Source organism: Lissotriton helveticus, chromosome 2_1, assembly GCF_964261635.1.
Source record: "Lissotriton helveticus chromosome 2_1, aLisHel1.1, whole genome shotgun sequence".
NCBI lineage: Eukaryota > Metazoa > Chordata > Amphibia > Caudata > Salamandridae > Lissotriton > Lissotriton helveticus.
Genome location: NC_136059.1, coordinates 1,643,276,145 through 1,643,298,113, shown reverse-complemented (window position 1 = coordinate 1,643,298,113; position 21,969 = coordinate 1,643,276,145). Strand labels below are relative to the sequence as shown.

Below are 21,969 nucleotides of genomic sequence, written 5' to 3'. Positions count from 1 at the left end.
ATCATTTGAACATCACCAAGTAAAGTGCCTTGAATGTTTTTATCCTATTAAAACTTTGTTTTGAGCACACTTCTGAATTACAAACAAGTGGTCCATTTGTGGTTTCCTAACTGTTGACATGTTTTGAGAGATTTGCCCAGTTCTTCGACTCCACAACCAACCACACAAAAGAACTCTTCAAAATAGTCAAATAATTCTCCAAACCGACACCCATGGAGACCATTCACTCCTCTCAGACTACTTCCACAGCAAGACCACCATCTACAACAATTTCAACATCCAACCTATCACCCTCAACCACAACGAACTCAACCAACATGCCAAACCATCGCCAACTGATCACCGCTCACCACCGTGACCACCTCAGCCATCTTGTCTTCCATCCACTCAGGGACGCCCACCAACTGCTGCCCCTACCACCTCTACAACCGCGCAACAAACCCAATCAACACGCAACTCACCAGCAACCTTAACTCCTCCATCTTCCCAGACAGATGAAAACACAGAGACCTCAAATCCCTCCGAGAGAAACCCTCCGCTGACCCCAACGTTCTCAAAAATGATCATCCAATCTTCCTGCTCCCTACCTGGCCAAAGTTCTTGAGAAAGCCATTAACCAACAGTTCACCGAATTCCTGGAACAAAACCATTTACTGGATGCCTCTCAATCAGGATACCGTGCCAACCACAGCACTGAGACCTCACTGATTGCTGCCACAGACAACATCAGAGCACTCCTCAACCGTGGAGAAACCGTGGCACTGATCCTCTAAGACCTCTCCGCAGCTTTCGACACAGTCTTCCGCAACACCCTCATCAACAGACTCTACAACAAAGGCATGCGCCAAGGCGCCCTCAAGTGGATCATCTCCTTCCTTACAGGACACAAACAGAGCATCTCACTGCCTCCCTTCACCTCTGCACCCAAAGACGACATATGCGGTGTGCCACAAGAATGCTCTCTCAGCCCCACCCTGTTCAACACCTACATGACCCCCATTACAGACGTCCTCAGATCCCGCGGACTCAGTATAATCTCCTACGCAGATGACACTCAACTGATCCTCTCGATCACCGAGCACCCCTCCAATGCCAATACCAACTTCTGCAACGCCATGACCAACGTAGCTAAATAGATGAGAAACAACTGCCTCCAACTTAACTCCAACACAAATGAAGTACTGGTCTTCGGGAAGAACACCTTTGCATGAGACCACAGCTGTTGGCCTGCAGAACTCTGACCCATGCCCACGCCGACCAACCGACCATGTACGCAACCTCACCATCATCCATTACAGCCAATTCACCATGAAATGACAAGTCAATGCAGTCGCCTCTTCCCGCTTCCACACACTTTGTGTGACAAGCAGAATCTTTGGATGGATGCCAATCAACACCAGAAAGACCATCACTCAGGCCCTGGTCACCAGCTGCCTCGACTATGGCAACGCCCTCTAGCCTGGCATCTCCAACCAGCTCCTCACAAGGCTCCAGGCCATATAGAACGGTGCAGCCAGACTCATCCTGGACCTCCACAAGTTAACTCACCTTGCATACGACCTCCACTGGCTCCCCATCCAGAAAAGATGCCAGTTTAAGATCCTCACGCATAGCTGCAAAGCTCTCCATGACTGAGGACCTGCCTGCCTCACCATCAACTGAACTTCCACCAACCTGCTAAACACCTGCGCTCCTCTTCACTCGCCCTCGTACACACACCTCAAATCCGTTGTGGCCTCTCCTTCTCCTACATCGCTGTCTAGACCTGGAACAACCTTCTCCTCCAGCTCCGTACAGCCCCTTCGCTGGCACACTTCAGAATGAGACTCAAGACCTGGCTCTTCGAATGAGACACAGCGCCCATATACCCCTAGGGGTGACAGTGTTGCACTTTACAAATGCTATTTGATTTGTATGATTTGATTTACAGGTATTCAAAGGTTGTCGAGTGTTACAAAATACGGACAGCTTACAGCATTTGTTTTCACACCCCCAAGAAAATGTGGGAATGTATGGTGCGTTCTACAACACGTTTGTCATTAGATATTCAACTGTATTAGCTTCTAAAGCATAGTAAATGATGATCTTACTGTGCACCAGGATAGGACAATCTTTGTTGGGGCTCTTCAACGAGTCCCTCACTATCACCAACAGTACCTCCTAACTCTTCTTAGTCCCTGTCTCACATGCATTACATTTGTTTTATGGCCCTTCTCATACCAGTATAATGTGTCAGAGCACTTTACATCACACACACATACAGAGACAATTATTCAGACATGTGTAAATCAGTGTATAAAAAATGTTACATAGGGCAAAGGAGACTACAAGGTGTAGGATGCACATGTCACTCATACCGGTAGGTATTTTTTAAGTGTGTTTGGTCTGAAGAAGCACAAACTCAGGATTCAGAACATAACATCGTGGTTAGGGTTAACTTTAATTATATGAATTTATTTCAACCCAAACATGCATTTTTTAGCAACATCGGGCTAATGAAAGACTGGGAAGAAGCCATAACGTTCTAACCTATACAAAGCAGCTCTTTGATGGCAGTTCATAGCTCACTGTGCTAGGTTATGATTGTAATTTATGAACTGCACAATAACTAAAGAATCTCTGTAACAAAAGCAGTAACCCAGTGAGCTGCATACATAAAATACTGTATTTTGATATGCACAGTACACATTTTTTGCAGCAGGCATATTAACCCTCTGCACTACCTTATCAAAACTGCCACTGGACAAAACTCACATCTCTCCTCCGCAGGTACATTAATCACAAGAGTTATTGTGACACTTTTATTGTTGCCTGAAAACTGCTGGATATACAAGGAGCTTAGCAATGCTGTCAAAACTACTGCACTGCTACAAAACAGCCCGAGTAACAAAACTAGCCTCCTACCCTTCAGGCCTCCTGTGGAAAATCCCGATGCCTGATAAGGCCCATCTGCCAATGGTGCCCTTCACCTAGACCCTCTCTCATGGGTATTTCATTTCTTGCATTGTATTGTATTAGCATTTTATAGCGCTTACTACCCCTGTCAAATCGATTTTTTGGTGAGTAGCACGCTACTCCGGAACCCATAAAGGATTAGTGGTGAATTAGTATAGTGAAAAATATTAAAGTAATTTGAGCGGTGGATATGTTAGTCAGTTATTTGGATTGAGAAGGATAGTGGAGGGATAGAGCAGGGAAAAAGGTTTGCTTTTGCTACCCCTAATGGGGTGTTAAAGCACTTTTTGAGTGAGACGCATGCAACTTCGGAACCCATACAGGATTACTGATGAATTTGTATAGTGAAAATATGAAAGTAATTTGAGTGGTGGATATGTCAGTCAGATTATTTGGATTGAGGAGGATATTGGAGGGATAGAGAAGGGAAACATGTTTGCATTTATATAGCGCTTGCTAACCCTGATGGGGGGGTTGAAGTGTTTTCTTTCGGCGAGTAGCACGCTACACTGGAACCCATACATAGTGCTTGTCATGCCAAGTATGTAGGTCAGGGTGTCGGAGCACGTTAAATCACACACAAATTATATTGAGACAATGACCCATATAAATGTGTAAGTCAATGCATAGGAAAAGTTACATTAGACAATGAGGGCTACAAGGTGCAAGAGTCGAATGTCATCTATATTGGTAGTTATTATATCTTAAGAGTGGACGGCCTGGGTAACTGTAGACACTCAGAATTTAAAACCTAACATGGGATTGCCTTTACTAATAACTATTGTTTACATTGACCTATTTAGACTAACACAACAGATGGCAATGGTTTGCAAATGAAAAGATCGGGAATGGAAACATGGAGCCAGGAGGCATGGCCGGCACTTCATAAAGCTAGATAAGACCGGACCCTTTAAGAACTGCCACTGCGTTACACCAAAAACAATAAGGTCTGAAAACAGCCTTATTTCTTCTGTAGAAGGAGCACACCAAAACAAACTCCAATTTGGTTGGAACGCTAAAAATCCTTACACCGTTCCGTACTCTGGCCTCGAATCAGCAACAAATGAGGAATAGATAGTGTAGTCCTTATTCAGTTTTTGTGTTTCCGGTCACCTCATTAAAAGTATGAAAAGCAGCCAAAGGCAGCACCGGAACCAGACTCATATTGCACAGAGTTCATCAACAAGAATGGCCCTCCATGAAAGGGTTCGGGACGGAAGGTGGAACCCACAATACCAAGATATTTTTTTTAACGGGCTGACTTTTTATTCTGTAAAAAAATTGTCCAAAATATGTTCTTTGAAAATATTTGTATTTTATAAAGGACACTAACAATACATCTGGCACAGTGCCCATGAGCAGTGTGAAATATCTGAAAGAGACACGTTAGTGATAGATTCCTTACCTTAGAATATCCCCAGGCGTCAGACTGAATCCGCAAATTTTTTGCGTAGCAGTACCCATGCGCGTCGGTAAGCGTCGTCCGCAGCTCCGCGTCCGTCGTCGGCATCGTGGGCGCCGTGATGACGTCGTCGGAGTACTTAGACGCCGCCTCCGCGTGCTGACGTCAGTTCTTCTTTTTTCCACGCCAGCAAGCGCTGATCCGGAAAAAGTGGTACCCTTAGTCTATTTTTGACTAAACTTTTTCGATCATTTTTGATCTGCTTCGAAGTCTGTACAACTCCAACGGTGCCGGTAGGGATGCCCGGAAACCTGCGCCGACTGATGTCGGTTACTGACCCCCATCGCCGGTGTCTTCATTGCCTAGGCCTCGACCACAACGACAAGGCCTGCTCCGACTGTCGAGCCCTGACATCTAAGGCTAGGTGGGAGCGGTCCCGCAAGTGACTCGAGCTCCGGCAGTCGGCCCCGCACCACACGATGTCCCGGTCCACGAGGAGGTCGAGGGACCAGTCGCGTCGTCGGAGCCACCATGGCTCCGGGAGTCGTCCACGGTCTTCGGGCTCCTCAGGTAAGCACAAGAAGTCTAAGCGACGGCATCGCTCTTCTGACTCCCCCCGACGCACGCGCGATGCGGCCGGGGGTTCGGGCGACACCGCCCCGCGGCTCCGCTCGAGCCGCAGGTGTCGCGGCCTGCTCCATACCCGCCGGTCCCTGGGCAGAACACGACGCCGGGGGAGATTGAGGACTTCCTCATGGCCATGAGGTCGCTCGCTCCTCCGTCGGGTTCCGCGGCGCCTTCGGGCCAAACGGTTCCTACTGGGTCCCCACGTGGGCCGGGTGCTTCGGCCCCGGCGCCGTCGGGTGCTCCTTCCCCGGCGCCGTCGGCGACTTCGGTCCTGACGCCGCAGGGCCCCACTGGATCCGGTTCCGGATCCGGGTCTCCGCAGGTCGACCTCACAACCTCGCTGGCCCCAAGGGTGTCGCCCCCGGTGCCGTCCCAGGACGCCGCCGTCCCTGGTCCTGCCCTCAGTTCGGATCCGGCGTCGGAGCGGCGCCGCTCTCGACGCCGATGGGAGATTTCTATTTCTATGATCCGTCCCCGTCCTTTGAGCCTGAGTACTAGGCGGTGGGTGACGAGGGGGACTGGGAGGGGTCTGAGGACCCTCTGGCACGCGAGTGTCAGTATTCTACGGACTGGACAGGAGAGCTTGGGGATGCCAGTGGTCTGGACACTTCGCCCGACACTGGTTTTGTCTCCCCTCCTAGCGTGGCTATGGAGGAGGGAGCTGCCTATAGCGTGGTGCTGATGAGGGCGGCCAAGGCCTTGGGTCTTGAGCTCCCCGTCGCGGCCGTGAGGACTAACCTCCTCACTGAGGTCCTTAAACCACAGGCAAGCTCGGCCGAGCCTCTGCTGCCGTTTAATGAGGCCCTATCAGACGTTCTTCTGGGCTTTTGGTCCAAGCCCGCCACAGGTCAGCCTGTGGATAGGAACGTGGCCAGCCGCCACAGCCCGGCTCCGGGTGACCCTTGCTTTCTGTCTACCCACCCCACTCCCGAGAGCCTGGTCATCCAGGCCTCTAATTCCCAGACCGCATTCCCGTCGCCCCCCCCCCCCCCTCCCGACCGGGAATCCAAGAGGTACGAGCAATACGGAAAGAGAGTATTCTCCTCCCTAAGTTTAGGATTGCGGTCAGTCAATACCGCATGCCTCTTGGGCCGCTACACCCATTCTCTGTGGGATAGGGTCGCGGACGTGCTGCCAGAATGCCCGGTGGAGGTCCGGGCTAAATTCGGCCAAGCCCTTGTGGAGGGTCAAGATGCGGCGCGTTATTCCATCCGGTGTGGGCTGGACACTACTGACTCACTGGGCAGAGCGATGGCAATGACGGTGGCGCCTGGTTGAGATCTGCCAACTTCTCGGCTGATGTCCAAAACACACTTATGGACATGCCGTTCGATAGCCGTTGCCTCTTTGGCGACAAGGCAGATCATGCGCATGAGCGCTTTAAGGACTTCAGGGCTACGGCCACGTCCTTGGGCCTCTCGGCCCCGCGCCAGCAAACTGCTGCCTTTCGCTCCTTTCGTTGCCAAGGAAGGGGCGCCCCCACACGTTCTGCCAGCCACGGGCTACCATCCAGCGCGGTGGCGGACGTGGAAACCGCCGTGGCTGCGGTCGGGGACAACGGCGAGGCTGGTACACACCTACCCCTGCAGCATCCGCCTCAAAACCCTCCTAGTCCGTGCTTTCAGGCTCATGTGACGCCAGTGGAGGGCAGGGTTCGCCATCACCACCACCACTGGCACACTGTTACTTCGGACAGGTGGGTGCTGCAAATCGTCCGAAGTGGCTACTCCCTCCCCTTCGAGGCATCCCCTCCAGCCATGCCACCGCAGTGCCACTGCGTGTCGGGGGATCACTTGAGACTTCTACAGGAGGAAGTTACGGCCCTCCTGGCCAAGGGGGCCATCGAACACGTTCCTGGGCCAGAAGTAAGGTGTGGTTGTTACTCCCACTACTTTCTGGTACCCAAGAAGGGCAAAGGGGGCCTACGCCCTATCTTGGACCTACGGAACGTCAACAGCTTCCTCCGGAAGGAGTAGTTCAAGATGCTGACATTGGCTCAGGTCTTAGCTGCCCTAGGCCCTGGAGACTGGATGGTAGCGTTGGACTTGCAGGACGCTTATTTTCACATCCCCGTCCTGCCGACCCACCGGCGTTACCTGCGGTTCACGTTAGGCCACGAGCACGTTTACCGTGCTCCCCTTCGGCCTTACCAGCGCCCCAGGGGTGTTCACGAAAGTGATGGTGGTGGTCTCAGCTCATCTGCACAGGTTAGGGGTTTCAGTCTTCCCCTACCTCGACGACTGGTTGTTGAAGGCGGGCTCGCCCCAGACAGTCGTCAGCCACATCCAGAGTACGGCCGACCTCCTGCACCTGCTGGGGTTCTCCATCAATGTGCCGAAGTCACACCTGTGTCCCTCTCAGAAGCTCCTCTTCATCAGAGCGGTTCTAGATTCGGCGCAGTTTCTGGTTTATCCTCCCGAACAGCGGGTTCGGGATATTCAGGCTCTGATTCCGATCTTTCAGCCTTTATCCCGAGTCTCGGTCAGGTTGACGCTGCGGCTTCTGGGGCTGATGGCCTCCTGCATCCTTCTGGTGCATCACGCCCGGTGGCGGATGCGGGCTCTGCAGTGGGACCTGAAGTTTCAGTGGGCCCAGCATCAGGGCAACTTGTCCCACCATGTCTTGATCTCGGAGGGCACTGCAAGACAGTTGCAGTGGTGGCTCACGGACCGCGATTGGGTCAGCGGCAGATCCCTCTCCCTACCCCAACCGGAGTACGTAGTTGTGACGGATGCGTCCCTCCAGGGCTGGGGGGGCCACATGGGAGAGGCGTAGATCAGAGGCCTCTGGTCTCCGGCGGAGTCCCAGCTCCACATCAACCTTCTGGAGCTGCGGACGATCCGACTTGCACTGAAGGCATTCCTCCCCCCTGTCCGGGGGAGTGTAGTGCAGGTGTTCACGGACAACACCACCGCCATGTGGTACTGCAACAAACAGGGCGGGGTGGGGTCGTGGACCCTATGCCATGAGGCTCTGCGCCTCTGGCAGTGGCTGGAACATCAGGGCGTGACCCTGGTGGTTCAACAGCTGTAGGGTTCCCTGAACGCCAGGGCGGACGAACTCAGCCGTCTGTGCATGATGGATCACGAATGGCGTCTGAACTTGGACGTGGCGCAAGGCCTCTTTCAGCAGTGGGGAGAGCCTTGGTTAGATCTATTCGCCACAGAAGAGAACGCGCAATGTCATCAGTTCTGCGTGTTGGAATTTCCAAGGTGGCACTCGCTCGGAGACGCTTTTCGTCGCGAGTGGAGTTGCGGTCTATTGTACGCCTTTCCGCTTATACCACTTCTGCCCAGAGTGCTGAAGAAGATCAGGCGCGACCGGGCCCAGGTTATCCTTGTGGCTCCAGACTGGGCACAAAGATATTGGTATCCAGAGCTACTCAGCATGTCTGTTGATCCCCTGATTCGTCTGCCTCTTCGGGAGGACCTTCTGTTGCAGCAGCAGGGGGCGGTCCTCCACCCGAACCTGTCCAGTCTCCACCTCCATGCTTGGAGATTGAGCGGCGACAGTTGAGGCCATTTGACTTGCCTCCTGAAGTCTGTAATGTCATTCTGGCAGCCAGGCGTCCCTCCACAAAGTCGGTATACACCTGCAGGTGGAACAGATTTGTGGCATGGTGCACAGCAAAGGCTGTGGATCCACACTCTGCCCCCCTTTCTGAGGTTCTCCTCTTCCTTCTTTCTCGTGCCCAGCAGGGCTCTGCTCTAGGCACTATCAAGGGCTACCTTTCTGCCCTTTCCGCCTTCTTAAGGCTACCTGATCAGCCATCTTTGTTCAAGTCCCCAATTGTAAATAGATTTTTGAAGGGCATCACACACATGTTCCCTCCTGTTCCATTCGTGATGCCTCAGTGGGACTTGAACCTTGTACTTACTTATCTGATGTGCGCTCCTTTTGAGCCACTTCATAACTGTCCTCTCCGCCTTCTTACTCTGAAGACTGCTTTCCTGGTTGCCATCACCTCTGCCAGGAGAGTGAGTGAGCTCCAGGCTCTTTCTTCTAAACCTCCTTTCCTTTCTGTCCATCCGGACAAGGTTGTGTTACGGACAAGACCCTCTTTCCTGCCCAAGGTAGTCACAGCCTTCCACATCGGGCAGACCATCACCTTGCCCACCTTCTTTCTGCCTCCGCATCCCTCGAAAGAGGAAGAGAGGCTCCACCGTCTGGACCCAAAACGTGCGCGCTCATACTATCTGGATCGCACACGCCAGTTCCGGGTGGATGACCAACTCTTTGTTGGTTACGTGGGCGCTAAGAAGGGACGGCCGGTGCACAAACGGACCATCTCTTGGTGGATCGTGTTGTGCATCCAGGCATGCTACTCTTTGGCTAAAAAGGAACCTCCTGTTGGGCTGAGGGCCCATTCCACTCGGGCCACGGCGACTACTATTGCCCTGGGCCAGGGAGTCCCCTTGCAGGACATTTGTCAGGCAGCTACGTGGGCCTCGCTGCACACGTTCGCAAGACACTACTGCCTGGACAGCCAAGTCCGGAGGGATGGCTTCTTTGGCCGTTCCGTCCTCCAGGACTTTCTAGTGTGATTATTGGTTTGCAGACCCACCACCGGGGTTGGTATTGCTGGGGTATCTATTCTAAGGTAAGGAATCTATCACTAACGTGTCTCTTTCAAATGCACAAGTTACTAATTGTGTAACAATATATCTGTAAGAGAGATTAGTTGGTGATAGATTCCCTACCAACCCACCCATCCTCCCCGTTCTGCGAACCGATATCTAGGGTTAAGGTCATCCCCTTTCAGGGCCCTAGTTTCATGGCACCAGTGTTGGTTTTTATCATGGCTCTGCGTTTCTGGCGCGGAAAAGCTGTGTATAAGAACTGACGTCAGCACGCGGAGGCGGCCTCTAAGTACTCCGACGACGTCATCACGGCGCCCACGACGACGGACGCGGAGCCGCGGACGATGCCTACCGACGCGCATGGGTACTGGTACGCAAAAAATTTCCGGATCCAGTCTGACGCCTGGGGATATTCTAAGGTAAGGAATCCATCGCCAACTAATGTCTCTTACAGATATATCGTTACACAAGTAGTAACTTGTGCAATGTGCCTACACTTTGCCTAAAGGTGATAAACTAAATCACTTTATGGTGGTGAATAAAAACAGCATGTAATCTGGAAAGACCCTTGCTTGCAAATTAGACCAAACATCGTGTTCAGCTTTATTCTGATTTACATAAACTGCACATGGGTCCCCACATGCCTTCCTTAACTGCCCAGACTGGCCCATTGTCATTCTGTATGGCATACAGAATGACAATGGGCCATCACAGTCTGTGAGAGGCTGGGGAGGGGCTGCTCTTGAGCAGAGAGGAGTGCGAGGCGGCCCCAGCAGGGATCTCTCAGAACACTGAGGCGTCGCAAAGGTGAGCATGTGCAGGTCACAGTAAACCCCAAATTACGGACAAACGGCATCTGGAAGAGGGATCTTAACGGACAACGGACATGAGGTCCAATTTATGGACTGTCCATGAAATTTACGGACGGTTGGTCACCCTACTTGGGTAGCATGTCAGGTGTGTGGTTGGAGGCAGTGCTTTAAATGGGCCGGTACTGTGGGCTTCTGAGTACCAGTACTTTGGAGGTAGAGCCTGGGCGGCGCATGCGCTGCTCTGCGAGGCATGCTGTATTTAGATATGGCATCGAAGCTCCACCCATTTCCCCGCCCATCTTTTCGATTGGCTTCCCTTACTGTCCTTGCAAAATCATTGCTTTTTATTTGTGAATAGGCTAGTAGTCCCTCCTTGGCACCGCCTTGTACCCGGGCAGCACAAGTTTGTGGCTTCCCTGAGGGTCGCGCATTCTTCATAATAGAGCGCACTTTCCCTGTGTTGTTCATCCATGCGTAACACATTCAGTGGGTAGATGAGTGAGTATAATGACTGTATACCTTGTGTGAGATTAGTAGAGAGTATGTTCAATCTATCCGTTTAGAAGGGATTCTGACTGTATACCCTGCTGATTCTGAACATCTGTGACGTCACAGCCATCCTTTCCAGCACTTGGGAATAAGTGACCTGAATTTGCTGCTCTTTGTACAGTGGACTCCTGGATCTAGTATCTTGGTATCCCGCTGATTACCACCCACGTCAGGCCAGTTTTCAATGGCCTTTGTGAGTAAAAAGTAGTTCAGCAATGCTTGTTGCAAGTAGGGCTGCTGTCCTTGAAGAAACTGGAACTTCGTACTCAGAGTTTGAGTTTGAGTTTGAGTTTTAAAATACTTGTAAAGCGCTCGTACACCTGCGGTTTCTTGGCGCTACTGCTAACCAGATCCAGGGCTAAAAACGGGGGAGACTGCTGGGGATTTAATCAAAGGATTTTGTGAACAAATGGGCTTTGAGATGTTTGCGAAATTGTGGGTACAGGGCGATGGATCGCAGATCCAAGGGAAGGGAATTCCAGAGGATCGGGGCAAGGGTAGCAAATTTCGAGCCTCCCCACTTCTTTGTCCGGTAGCGTGGGACAGTGAGGAGGGACTGGGAGGACGAGCGGAGTTCCCTGGTGGGTACATAGGGGGTGATCTCTGAGGAGATAAATGCTGGAGCCAGGTCCAGTCGGGCCAAGAAGGTGACGGAGGCGAGCTTGAATTGAATTCGGGCTCGCACAGGGAGCCAGTGCAGGGATTTCAAGAGAGGGGAAGAACGGTGAAATTTGGGAAGATTGAAAACCAGGCGGGCCGCCTGGTTTTGTATCTGCTGCAAACGCCGTAAACTATATGCAGGGATACCTGCATATAGGGCGTTGCCATAGTCCAGGCGGGACACCACCATGGCTAAGGTGATGAGTTTGAGAGCAGAGAAGGTGAAGAAACGGGACACCCTGCGTATAGTACGCAGTGAGAGGAAAGAGGAAGATACCACAGAGCTGACCTGGGAGTGAAGAGTGAGTTGAGAGTTGAGCTTTATGCCGAGGGTTTTAACAGAGGTAGAGGGTTCTGGAGAAGGGCCAAGAGAAGGGGGCCAGAAGAGAGGGGACCAGGGGCTGGATGAACCACCCGTCAACACCAGCTCGGTCTTATCGGGGTTGAGTTTAAGGTGATTGTGGTTCATCCAGTCCCGGATGTGGAGCATGACAGATTGAAAATTAAGGACAGAAGAGGGAGAAGAGGAGAGGTTAAAGACCAGCTGGAGGTCATCCGCATAATTAAATACGGTGACCTCCATTTGTTGAAGAGAAAAGATAAGAGGGGCAATATAGAGATTGAACAAGAGGGGGGAAAGGGAGGAGCCTTGGGGAACCCCGCACTGAACTTTTCGGACGTCCGCTGTGAAATCACCCAGGCGAACGGCCTGGGTGCGGTCGCTCAGGAAGGATGATAGCCAGACCAAGGCCGTCCCTCCGATCCCGGCCGCCCTGACACGGGAGAGCAAGATGGTATGATCCACCGTGTCAAAGGCGGCTGAGAGATCGAGGAGCACAAGGGCCTGGCGTCGGTTGGTATCCATACCCTCCCTGAGGTTGTCCAAGACCGAAATAACAACGGACTCTGTAGAGTGTGCGGGGCGGAAGCCGGCCTGGCGGGGAGCAAGAGCTCCGTGAGTCTCTACAAAGGAGCTCAAAGCGCCGGTGACATGGCGCTCGAGCACCTTTGCCAGGAAGGGTAAAAGGGAGATGGGGCGGAAATTGGCAGGGACAGAGGGGTCTGCCCCAGGTTTTTTTAAAATCGGCACAATAACCGCAGACTTCAAGGGGGAGGGGACCACACCTTTAGCCAGAGAACTGTTGAGGAGGTGAAGGGGAGGATCCGGGCAGGAAACAAAGATGTGACGGAGAATGTGAGCAGGACAGGGGTCGAGTGGAGAGCCAGATTTAACCAAAGGTACCAAGGAAGACAGGGCTTCCTTGGATATGGGGGGGAGGGCAGTGAGTAGTCCCTTGGGAGGGGGGCATTGGGGGTCAACAAAGGCGGGTGAGGGGGGCGGAATATTGGCTTTGATAGTAGAGATTTTATGGATGAAATAGTTGTTGAGGGAGTGGCAGAGTTCCTCAGAGGGGGCGGGCTTCAAAGTTGTTCTATCAGAGAACGCCAGGTTCTGGACAATCGTGAAAATCTCCTTAGGCTGATTTTCAGCCGCAAGGATTTTGGAGGAGAAGTAGGCGGTTTTGGCCGCCAAGATGTCTTTTTTGTACTGGGCAAGGATGTGAATATACTCCAGTCTTAAAGTGGGGCAATAACTTCTCCTCCAAGCCCGCTCCGTGCGGCGTACAGTAAGTTTGGTGGCTTTAAGCTCTGCGTTGAACCACCGGTTGGCATCCTTGTCGCGCTTGGAAGTAATACGTTTGAGCGGGGCAACAGAGTCACTGCCAGCGGAGAGCCACTGATCTATGGCCTCAACCTGGGAAAGAGTAGAGAGGCCCTGCAGGGAGGGGAGGGAAGTGATAAGAAGGGAGGAGAGGTCTTCCGGGTTGACACGGCCCCATGCTCGAACCCAGATGTTTTTGGGGCGGGGGGGTTTGGCTGGGGGGTGAATGGGTAAGGAAAAGGAGATGAGGTGGTGGTCGGACCAGGTGCAAGGTGAAATAGAGAGGGATTCCACGGGACAGTTTAGGGACCAGATCTGGTCAAGCGTGTGACCCTTGATGTGGGTGGGGGAGTGAACATGAGAAGTGAAATTGAGGGATTGGAGGGTTTCAGAGAATTCCTTAGAGGACGAACATTCAGCTGGGTCGGAAGGCCAGAAGTTGAAGTCGCCTAGGATTAGGATAGAAGAGTTGTTGACTGTAATGGTAGCCAGGACGTCCAAGAAGTCAGAAAGGAACTGTAAAGGGGATTGAGGAGGACGGTAGGTGAGAAAGCAGGTCAGGGGAGGCACAATGGAGGTAGTACGAATAACCAAGTATTCAGTGGTCGCGATATCAGGCAGGGGCAGAATTTGAAAGGGGAGATCGGTGCGTGCGATGACCGCCACGCCGCCTCCAGCCCTGCCAGGAGGGCGATCAGCCCGAAGGGCGTAGTAGGAGGCCGGTAAGGTGGCTAATAGGGCGGGGAGGGAGTCGTCGCTAAACCAGGTCTCCGTTAGGAAAAGAAGATCAGGGGCATGGAGATCGAGCAGGACTGAGAGTTCGTGTGCATGGGCGACTGCTGATCGAGTGTTGAGATAGAACACCGTGAGGGATTTAGGGGTAGTGGGAGGAGTGATGCTACTGGACGAAAGAGAGGGGTCAACTGTGGGAAAGGGAATGTGAGAGAGAGCGGCAGGAGAAAGACCAAGGGAGAGGATGCGTGCACAGGTAGAGGTAGCGATAGGCCAGGGTCCCCGGAGCTTGTGCAGTTGGTCCGCGGTATAGGTGGTGAGCGGGGCAGAATAACGCGCCCCTAGTCCCGGACAGTCGCGGACGGGCACAGACGGGCTTGCCTTAGGCGCGCCTTCGGCGCGCAAACGGCGCTCCCGCTGCGCTCGTCCGCTGCGCTTCCTGTGCATGCACATTTATATAACAGTAGGGGGTGTGGCCTGTAAGGGGCGTTGCCGGCGCGCACGCCTGTGCTGATGGCGGCCGCTCGAGAAAAGCCAAGCGCGAGCAGAGACAAGATCGTCTGTGCGCTGCAGAAGATATCAGGTAGTGGCGCTTTTAACACACAGAGGTAAAATAAGTGACACCACACAATGTAACAGAAGTTTTAAAAGCAGTGGTTTTTTAAAAAGATTTCATCAGGGTCTTCGTACCTCCAGCTCCCGGCTTTTCGCCTCAGGACTGGGACAGCAATCAGCCCAGCGCTAGCAGTTCAGCGCTTAAATAGGCAGAGTAAAAAGGGGGCGTGGCCTGTAGGGGGCGTGGCCTGTAAGGGGCGTTGCCGGCGCGCACGCCTGTGCTGATGGCGGCCGCTCGAGAAAAGCCAAGCGCGAGCAGAGACAAGATAGTCTGTGCGCTGCAGAAGATATCAGGTAGTGGCGCTTTTAACACAGAGGTAAAATAAGTGACACCACACAATGTAACAGAAGTTTTAAAAGCAGTGGTTTTTTAAAAAGATTTCATCAGGGTCTTCGTACCTCCAGCTCCCGGCTTTTCGCCTCAGGACTGGGACAGCAATCAGCCCAGCGCTAGCAGTTCAGCGCTTAAATAGGCAGAGTAAAAAGGGGGCGTGGCCTGTAGGGGGGCGTGGTCTGTAAGGGGCGTTGCCGGCGTGCACGCCTGTGCTGATGGCGGCCGCTCGAGAAAAGCCAAGCGCGAGCAGAGACAAGATCGTCTGTGCGCTGCAGAAGATATCAGGTAGTGGCGCTTTTAACACACAGAGGTAAAATAAGTGACACCACACAATGTAACAGAAGTTTTAAAAGCAGTGGTTTTTTAAAAAGATTTCATCAGGGTCTTCGTACCTCCAGCTCCCGGCTTTTCGCCTCAGGACTGGGACAGCAATCAGCCCAGCGCTAGCAGTTCAGCGCTTAAATAGGCAGAGTAAAAAGGGGGCGTGGCCTGTAGGGGGGGCGTGGCCTGTAAGGGGCGTTGCCGGCGCGCACGCCTGTGCTGATGGCGGCCGCTCGAGAAAAGCCAAGCGCGAGCAGAGACAAGATCGTCTGTGCGCTGCAGAAGATATCAGGTAGTGGCGCTTTTAACACAGAGGTAAAATAAGTGACACCACACAATGTAACAGAAGTTTTAAAAGCAGTGGTTTTTTAAAAAGATTTCATCAGGGTCTTCGTACCTCCAGCTCCCGGCTTTTCGCCTCAGGACTGGGACAGCAATCAGCCCAGCGCTAGCAGTTCAGCGCTTAAATAGGCAGAGTAAAAAGGGGGCGTGGCCTGTAGGGGGGCGTGGCCTGTAAGGGGCGTTGCCGGCGTGCACGCCTGTGCTGATGGCGGCCGCTCGAGAAAAGCCAAGCGCGAGCAGAGACAAGATCGTCTGTGCGCTGCAGAAGATATCAGGTAGTGGCGCTTTTAACACACAGAGGTAAAATAAGTGACACCACACAATGTAACAGAAGTTTTAAAAGCAGTGGCTGCTATGTCACTGGCTGCTATGTCTTTCATTTATAGCGCAGCGGCCTGTGTGCAAAAGACTTATTGGTGACATGTCGATAGCAACTCTGCCCATTGCTTCCATTGGATTTTTGTTGCTTTCTATTCTGTGCTTTTATTTGTTTTGGTCTGTCCCAACTAGTCTTTTCCCCTCCCCTGAAGCATTCGTCCCCTACCTTCATTGTATCAGGGAGAGGGGTCCGACACCCGTACTCGGCCCAGGGCGAGCCTTTGACATTCTGGCCTACACCTTGATGGTTTCTCACATACCTTCATTCACTTCAGAGCGGCCGTAAGATGTGCCGAGTTTGAGAGGAGCTTCCAGGCGCTTACTTTCCGATCCTTTGTACCGGCTTCGCTGGCCGAGACTGAAGCCTTCCCAAGGTACCAAACCCTGCCCTGAGGGAGCCATAACCACCCACTCTCTCTCCTGCAGAGCCCTTAGAATGGCCCCGGAGGAATTCAAGTTCAATGTTGTACCAACATACCAGGAAATGCTAATTAGCATATGAGCCCCCAGAATCCTCTGCGCACAATTCATCTTTTGTAAGAGGCTTACGGGTCATAGAGTACAGTTCAGAGTATTCCAGCTCGCAGTCATGAGTATTGTTGTCTGTGTCTGGGTGATGTGTGGAGCCGACCTTTGCTCGCTCTAGGTGTCCTGAGTTTCATCTCCCGAGGGTACCTCGAATGACCTTTGTTTCTTTAGCTTTGCGCAGTGGCAGTATCGTAGCCAATGAGGTCTAACCGAGGCGCGATTATTGCTTATTGAAAACTTTACCCAATACCCCGCTGTGGCGACTTGAAATATAGGCGACATTGCAATTTTTGACAGTCTCCACGGAGGCTGATATTACTGGTCTAAAACAGAGATGTCCTAAAGAAATCGTTCTGCAGTGCTTGTGCATTTCGGCACATGTTTTAGTCACACTAGCCCGGGATCTAGCTGTGTGCCTCGGGACGCTGCACCTACAGGTCCCTGGTGAGAAGCACATATGAGAATTAGCCCCGCACGAGGCCATGAATCGAAGGGGCAGAGAGTGTGGAGACAGTTGTAAGAAGAGGAAAGGGCAGAGTATTCCGATGGCAGTTGGTGTAAATCAGGCTTTATGTAGCAAATCTGTTCATAATCGCACCCAGAAGAGCATGTTTTGGGACAGTTTGTGTCGCACTCCTTAGTGGAAGTAGAGGGAGCAGATGAAGAATGTTCGAAAAGGATAACGCTGTGGGTGCGAAAGAAGAGGCGGAACCCTGGAATGTAGCGGAGAGAACCCGGTAGCAAAAGACAAGGGAAAGGCAACTAGATTAAGATGAACGAAAAATATAAACTAATGGTGTGCAAAGTTTATTTTGTTTGCAGCCTTTGCAAAAACCTATAGAAATGTTTTTTTTTTTTTTTTTTTTTGCTTTACCACATTCCATTGAAATATTTACTTTTTTCACTAATTTGTTATGTTTTCGTGTGTGTAGCACGAGTACAATTTCCGTGGTGTTTGGACTCCTTTTGTTGGGGGGACTGTGAAAACCAACACTCAGTTGTATCTTATGTTAGTGTGAGATTAGTGGAGAGTATGTTCAATCTATCCGTTTAGAAGTGATTGTGTAGATTAGTATGAAGGTAAATTGCGTTTGATCCTTATAGATCATTGTAGTCTTTGCTTTTATGGGTCACTGGCGAGGTACAGAGGTTCTTCCTCTATTCATTGGGTGTGGTCGATAGTCCTTTACTCCGTTAGAGGATATGTTCTTCATCCATGCGTAACAAATTCGGTGAGTGAGTATAATGAGTGTATAGTATACCCTGCTGATTGTGATAATTTGTGATGTCTCCGCCATCCTTACCAAGCACTTGGGAATAAGTGACCTGAATCTGCTGCTCTTTGTACAGTGATCTCCGGGGTATAGTATCTTGGTATTGCGTTGATTGCCTCCCAGGTCAGGCCAGTTTTCAATGGCCTTTGTGATTAAAAAGTAGTTAAGCGATGCTTGTTGCAAGTAGGGCTGCTGTCCTTGAAGAAACTGGAACTTCGCGCTGCTCCAAGCTCACTGTCTGCCATGTCCTTTCATTTATAGCGCAGCGGTCTGGGTGCAAAAGGCTTATTGGGGGACCTGTCGGTAGCAACTCTGCCCATTGTTTCCATTGGCTTTTTTTGCTTTCTATTCTGTGCTTTTATTTGTTTTGGTCTGTCCCAACTAGTCTTTCCCCCTCCCCTGAAGCATTCGTCCCCTACCTTCATTTTATAAGGCGAGAGGTGCTACACCCGGACTCGGCTCAGGTCGAGCCTTGCACAGCCTGGGCTGCACCTTGATGGTTTGTCACAAACCTTCATTCACTTCAGATCGGCCGTAAGATGTCCCGAGTTTGAGCTCAGCTTCTAGGCGCTTACTTTCCGATCCTTTGTACCAGCTTCGCTGGCCGAGGCTAGAGCCTTCCCGAGGTACCAAACCCTGGCCTGGCCCTGAGGGAGCCATAACCACCCACTCTCTCTCCTGCAGAGCCCTTAGCATAGCCCCGGAGGAATTCAAGTTCAATGTTGTACCAGCATACCAGGAAATGCTAATTAGCATATGGGCCCCCAGAATCCTCTGCGCACAATTCATCCTTTTTATGGGGCTTACAGGTCATACATAGAGTACAGTTCAGAGTATTCCAGCTCGCAGTCAGGAGTATTGTTGTCTGTGTCTGGGTGATGTGTGTAGGCGACCTTTGCTCGCTGTAGCTGTCCTGAGTTTCACCTCCCGAGGGTACCTCGAATGACCTTCGTTTCTTTAGCTTTGCGCAGTGGCAGTATCGTAGCCAATGAGGTCTAACCGAGGCGCGATTATTGCTTATTGAAAACTTTACCCAATACCCCGCTCTGGCGACTTGAAATATAGTCGACATTGCAATTTTTGACAGTCTCCACGGAGGCTGATAATGCTGGTCTACAAAAGAGAAAACCTAAATAAATCGCTTCTACTATCTTCAGAGATTACGGATACCAGTGTGTTAGAAGGTATTCATCCCCACCAGGTCCCTGGTGAGAAGCAGATATGAGAATTCGCTCCGAAGGAGATCATTAATCGAAGGGTCATAGAGTGTGTAAACAGTTGTAAGAAGAGGGAAGGGAGGCTGAAAGGGCAAAGTATTCCTATGGCAGTTGGTGTAGGTCACGCTTTATGTAGCAAATCTGTACATATTCACACCAAGAGGAGCATGTTTTGGGACAGTTAGAGCCTGGCTTCACGCACAGTAAGAACATGGAGGGGGCGACACTCGTCGTTGTGTTACTCCTGCTCGGACTCTTGGTGCTAGCGGCGCTGCTGGCGTTGGTGACTGCATTCTCTAGTTGTACTTTCAGCGTGCCATGCGCGCTTTAACTTTAACAATGGTGGCTGCCCCCACAAAGCACTTGTGTCTTAACCCGTTGTCTGCTTCCGCTTTTTTGCGGCAGTGCGGCCGTTTTAAAAAACGTGCGCGGTCGCGTCGGCCATTGGCCGACGGCAGCATCAGCGAGGTAGTGCTGCCATCGGCCAATGGCCGACGGCAGCAGCCAACGGGTTAAAGTGAAAGCGTGCATAGAGCGCTGCAGATACAAACAAGTGGCCGCCATTGCCTAAGCCTGTGTCCCGACAGCTTAACAGACGGGGAGCGCAAAGTAGAACATGGGCTTTGGCAATGGTGGGCGCTTGTTTTCTCGGTTTCCTGCTAATGTTACAGACTGCCTGTGTTCAGCAAACACTAGGTTGCCTTGTCCTTTACGAATGGCGATCAAAGCAAACAATGTGAAATGGTCTATGTATGTACCCTGAAGAACACATCCCGACATGGGAGAAGCAACTACTGCCAATCAGATCACAGGCAAAAGCCTCTTCAGTGGTATTTAGCTGCGATTCAACTTTCTTTTTGTTTTCCCGCTAGTATGACTACTGGCCCGTACCAATGCAAGCGTACCACGGGGGAACCGCCAGATGGAAGCTCTCTTTAACATTGCGTATATTCACTTATGTCGTACTACGCTACATAGACAAGTGATCCTGACAATGTACACAAAGCACCAAGGGCCTCATTTATGAAAAGTGACGCATCGCTGCGTGAAAACAGCGATGCGTCACTTTTCATTGCGCCCTCCTTGCGACATGCTGGATGCATCATATTTGCAATATGACGCATCATGTCACAAGGAGTTACAGATACGTCAGTATTTCTGACTTATCTGTAGGCGCAAAAAATGACGCATTGCTGGAGTGTGTCACAAAAGTGAAGCAACTTCAGCAATGGGCCATTTAACATGGGCAAGTCCCATTTCAATGGCCCTGCGTCAGTCTTACACCTGCTGTGAGGCAGGCGTAAGATAATTACTCGTTTGCATCCTAGAAGTGACGCAGTGAAATCTCATAGATTTCACTGCTTCATTTCTAGGAGGCTTACTTGCGTCAAAACGCCCACCCTGCATACATTATACCAGGCGCAGGGATAATGTGGCGCAGGGGTTTACAAAGTGACGCATCTACCTAGATGCGTCACTTTGTAAATATGACGCAACCTGGCGCATTTTGTACCCTGCTGGTGCGTCACAAAAAGTGACGCACCAGCGGGGCAAAAGTGACCCAAGGGCTCATAAATAAGCCCCCAAAAGAGTAGCTACTCCCTAAGCAGTGTTTACACATAGGTGAGGTAAAACTCCACCAGCTAACTGCCTCACTGGACGAGTCCATTGCAGGGTCGGGAACAATTTCACAGCTGGGCGATAACGACGAAGAGCCAATAAGAGCTTCTCAAAGAGGCAACAAGTTGAAGTAAAAGCACTCTAAGCCAATTGTACAGTTGTGGCAAGGCCAGGCAATGTAAGTGTAACTAACAGAGATTGTCTCGTCTTCAAAAAAGAAGCTCCTAGGAGTGATGTGCTTTCGCAGTGCTGCTCAACACGAGGTCCTCATTTATTTAACCATCCATCCATCCATCCATTCCCCCCCCCCCCCCCATTCTGGGGTTATGTGCGCCAAGAGCTTCCTCGTCAAGGTGGAGAAGGGCCTGCTGGTGGTGATCCGGAACGACTGCTGCTGGCGGTGCCTGGCATGTCCTTCGCAGCGCTAGCTGGAACCACCCTGATCTTGGCGATACTTTTCTTCAATGTAATAACTTCGCAACACGCAGCTCGTCAAAGCACACACTTTTGTGTTATTCAACTTAACTTTATTCTTGGTCTTATTTCCAAAGACAGTCGGGCTAAAATTGTTGAAAAGCTCTATTGTTTGGGGTTGTCTGAGAGACCTGGGAGGTACGCGTTTGAAATAGAATGACAATCACGCCCCAGAACTTAGGAGTGATGTTACAGCTATACTTAGATATTCTATAACTCTAGGAAGGATTCCACCTTTTGACACATTTGATTACATTTGTGTGGGGTTTGTGAAAACAGAAAATGTAGCATTTGATTACATTTGTGTGGGGTTTGTGAGAGCAGAAAATGTAGCATAATTGCCTGAGCGGCTGACTTTTGAACTGGGGATCCAGGTTCGAGTCTCGGCGTCGGCTTAACACAATGTGATTCTTGGCACATCACTTAATCTCTCAACGCTTACCAAAAATGATGATGTCCTTGTGTAATATAACTGGTGCTCATGTAAAGCACTTTACTACCTTTGGGTCGAGTTCGTGCAAACCAAAAAAAAACAAGAATATGCAATGCAACAGGTCTCGCATTTACGTGAGTTTCAGCTATTGGCATTATAAATGACAATGCCTTTTATTTATGTTTTGGTTTTTGAAACATAAATAAAACACATTGTCATTTACAATGCAAATAGCTTAAAGTTGCATAAATGCGAGACCTATTGCATTGCAAATGCTTGTTGTTGCTTTCTGTTCAGTGGTTTTATTTGTGTTAGTCTGTCTAACTAGTCTTTCCCCTCCCATGACCATGAAGCATATATCCCTACCTTCACTGTAATAGGTAGAGAGAGAGGGGCCCTAAACCCGGACTCGGCCCAGGGCAAGCCTTGCACAGCCTGGGCTGCACCTTGATG

General features: G+C 51.1%; 1 protein-coding gene and 2 non-coding genes across 3 annotated transcripts in view; all 3 read left to right on the top strand.

The window, feature by feature from the left end:
• Positions 1–21,969, top strand: part of HADH (hydroxyacyl-CoA dehydrogenase) — a 257,197-nt gene that overhangs the window by 202,031 nt on the left and 33,197 nt on the right. The window lies entirely within an intron of this gene.
• LOC144820538 (U4 spliceosomal RNA) lies at positions 16,668–16,807 on the top strand. Its single transcript, XR_013607830.1, has one exon. It is a non-coding gene; the product is annotated as a U4 spliceosomal RNA (small nuclear RNA).
• LOC144820535 (U4 spliceosomal RNA) lies at positions 18,732–18,871 on the top strand. The gene has a single exon (XR_013607828.1). It is a non-coding gene; the product is annotated as a U4 spliceosomal RNA (small nuclear RNA).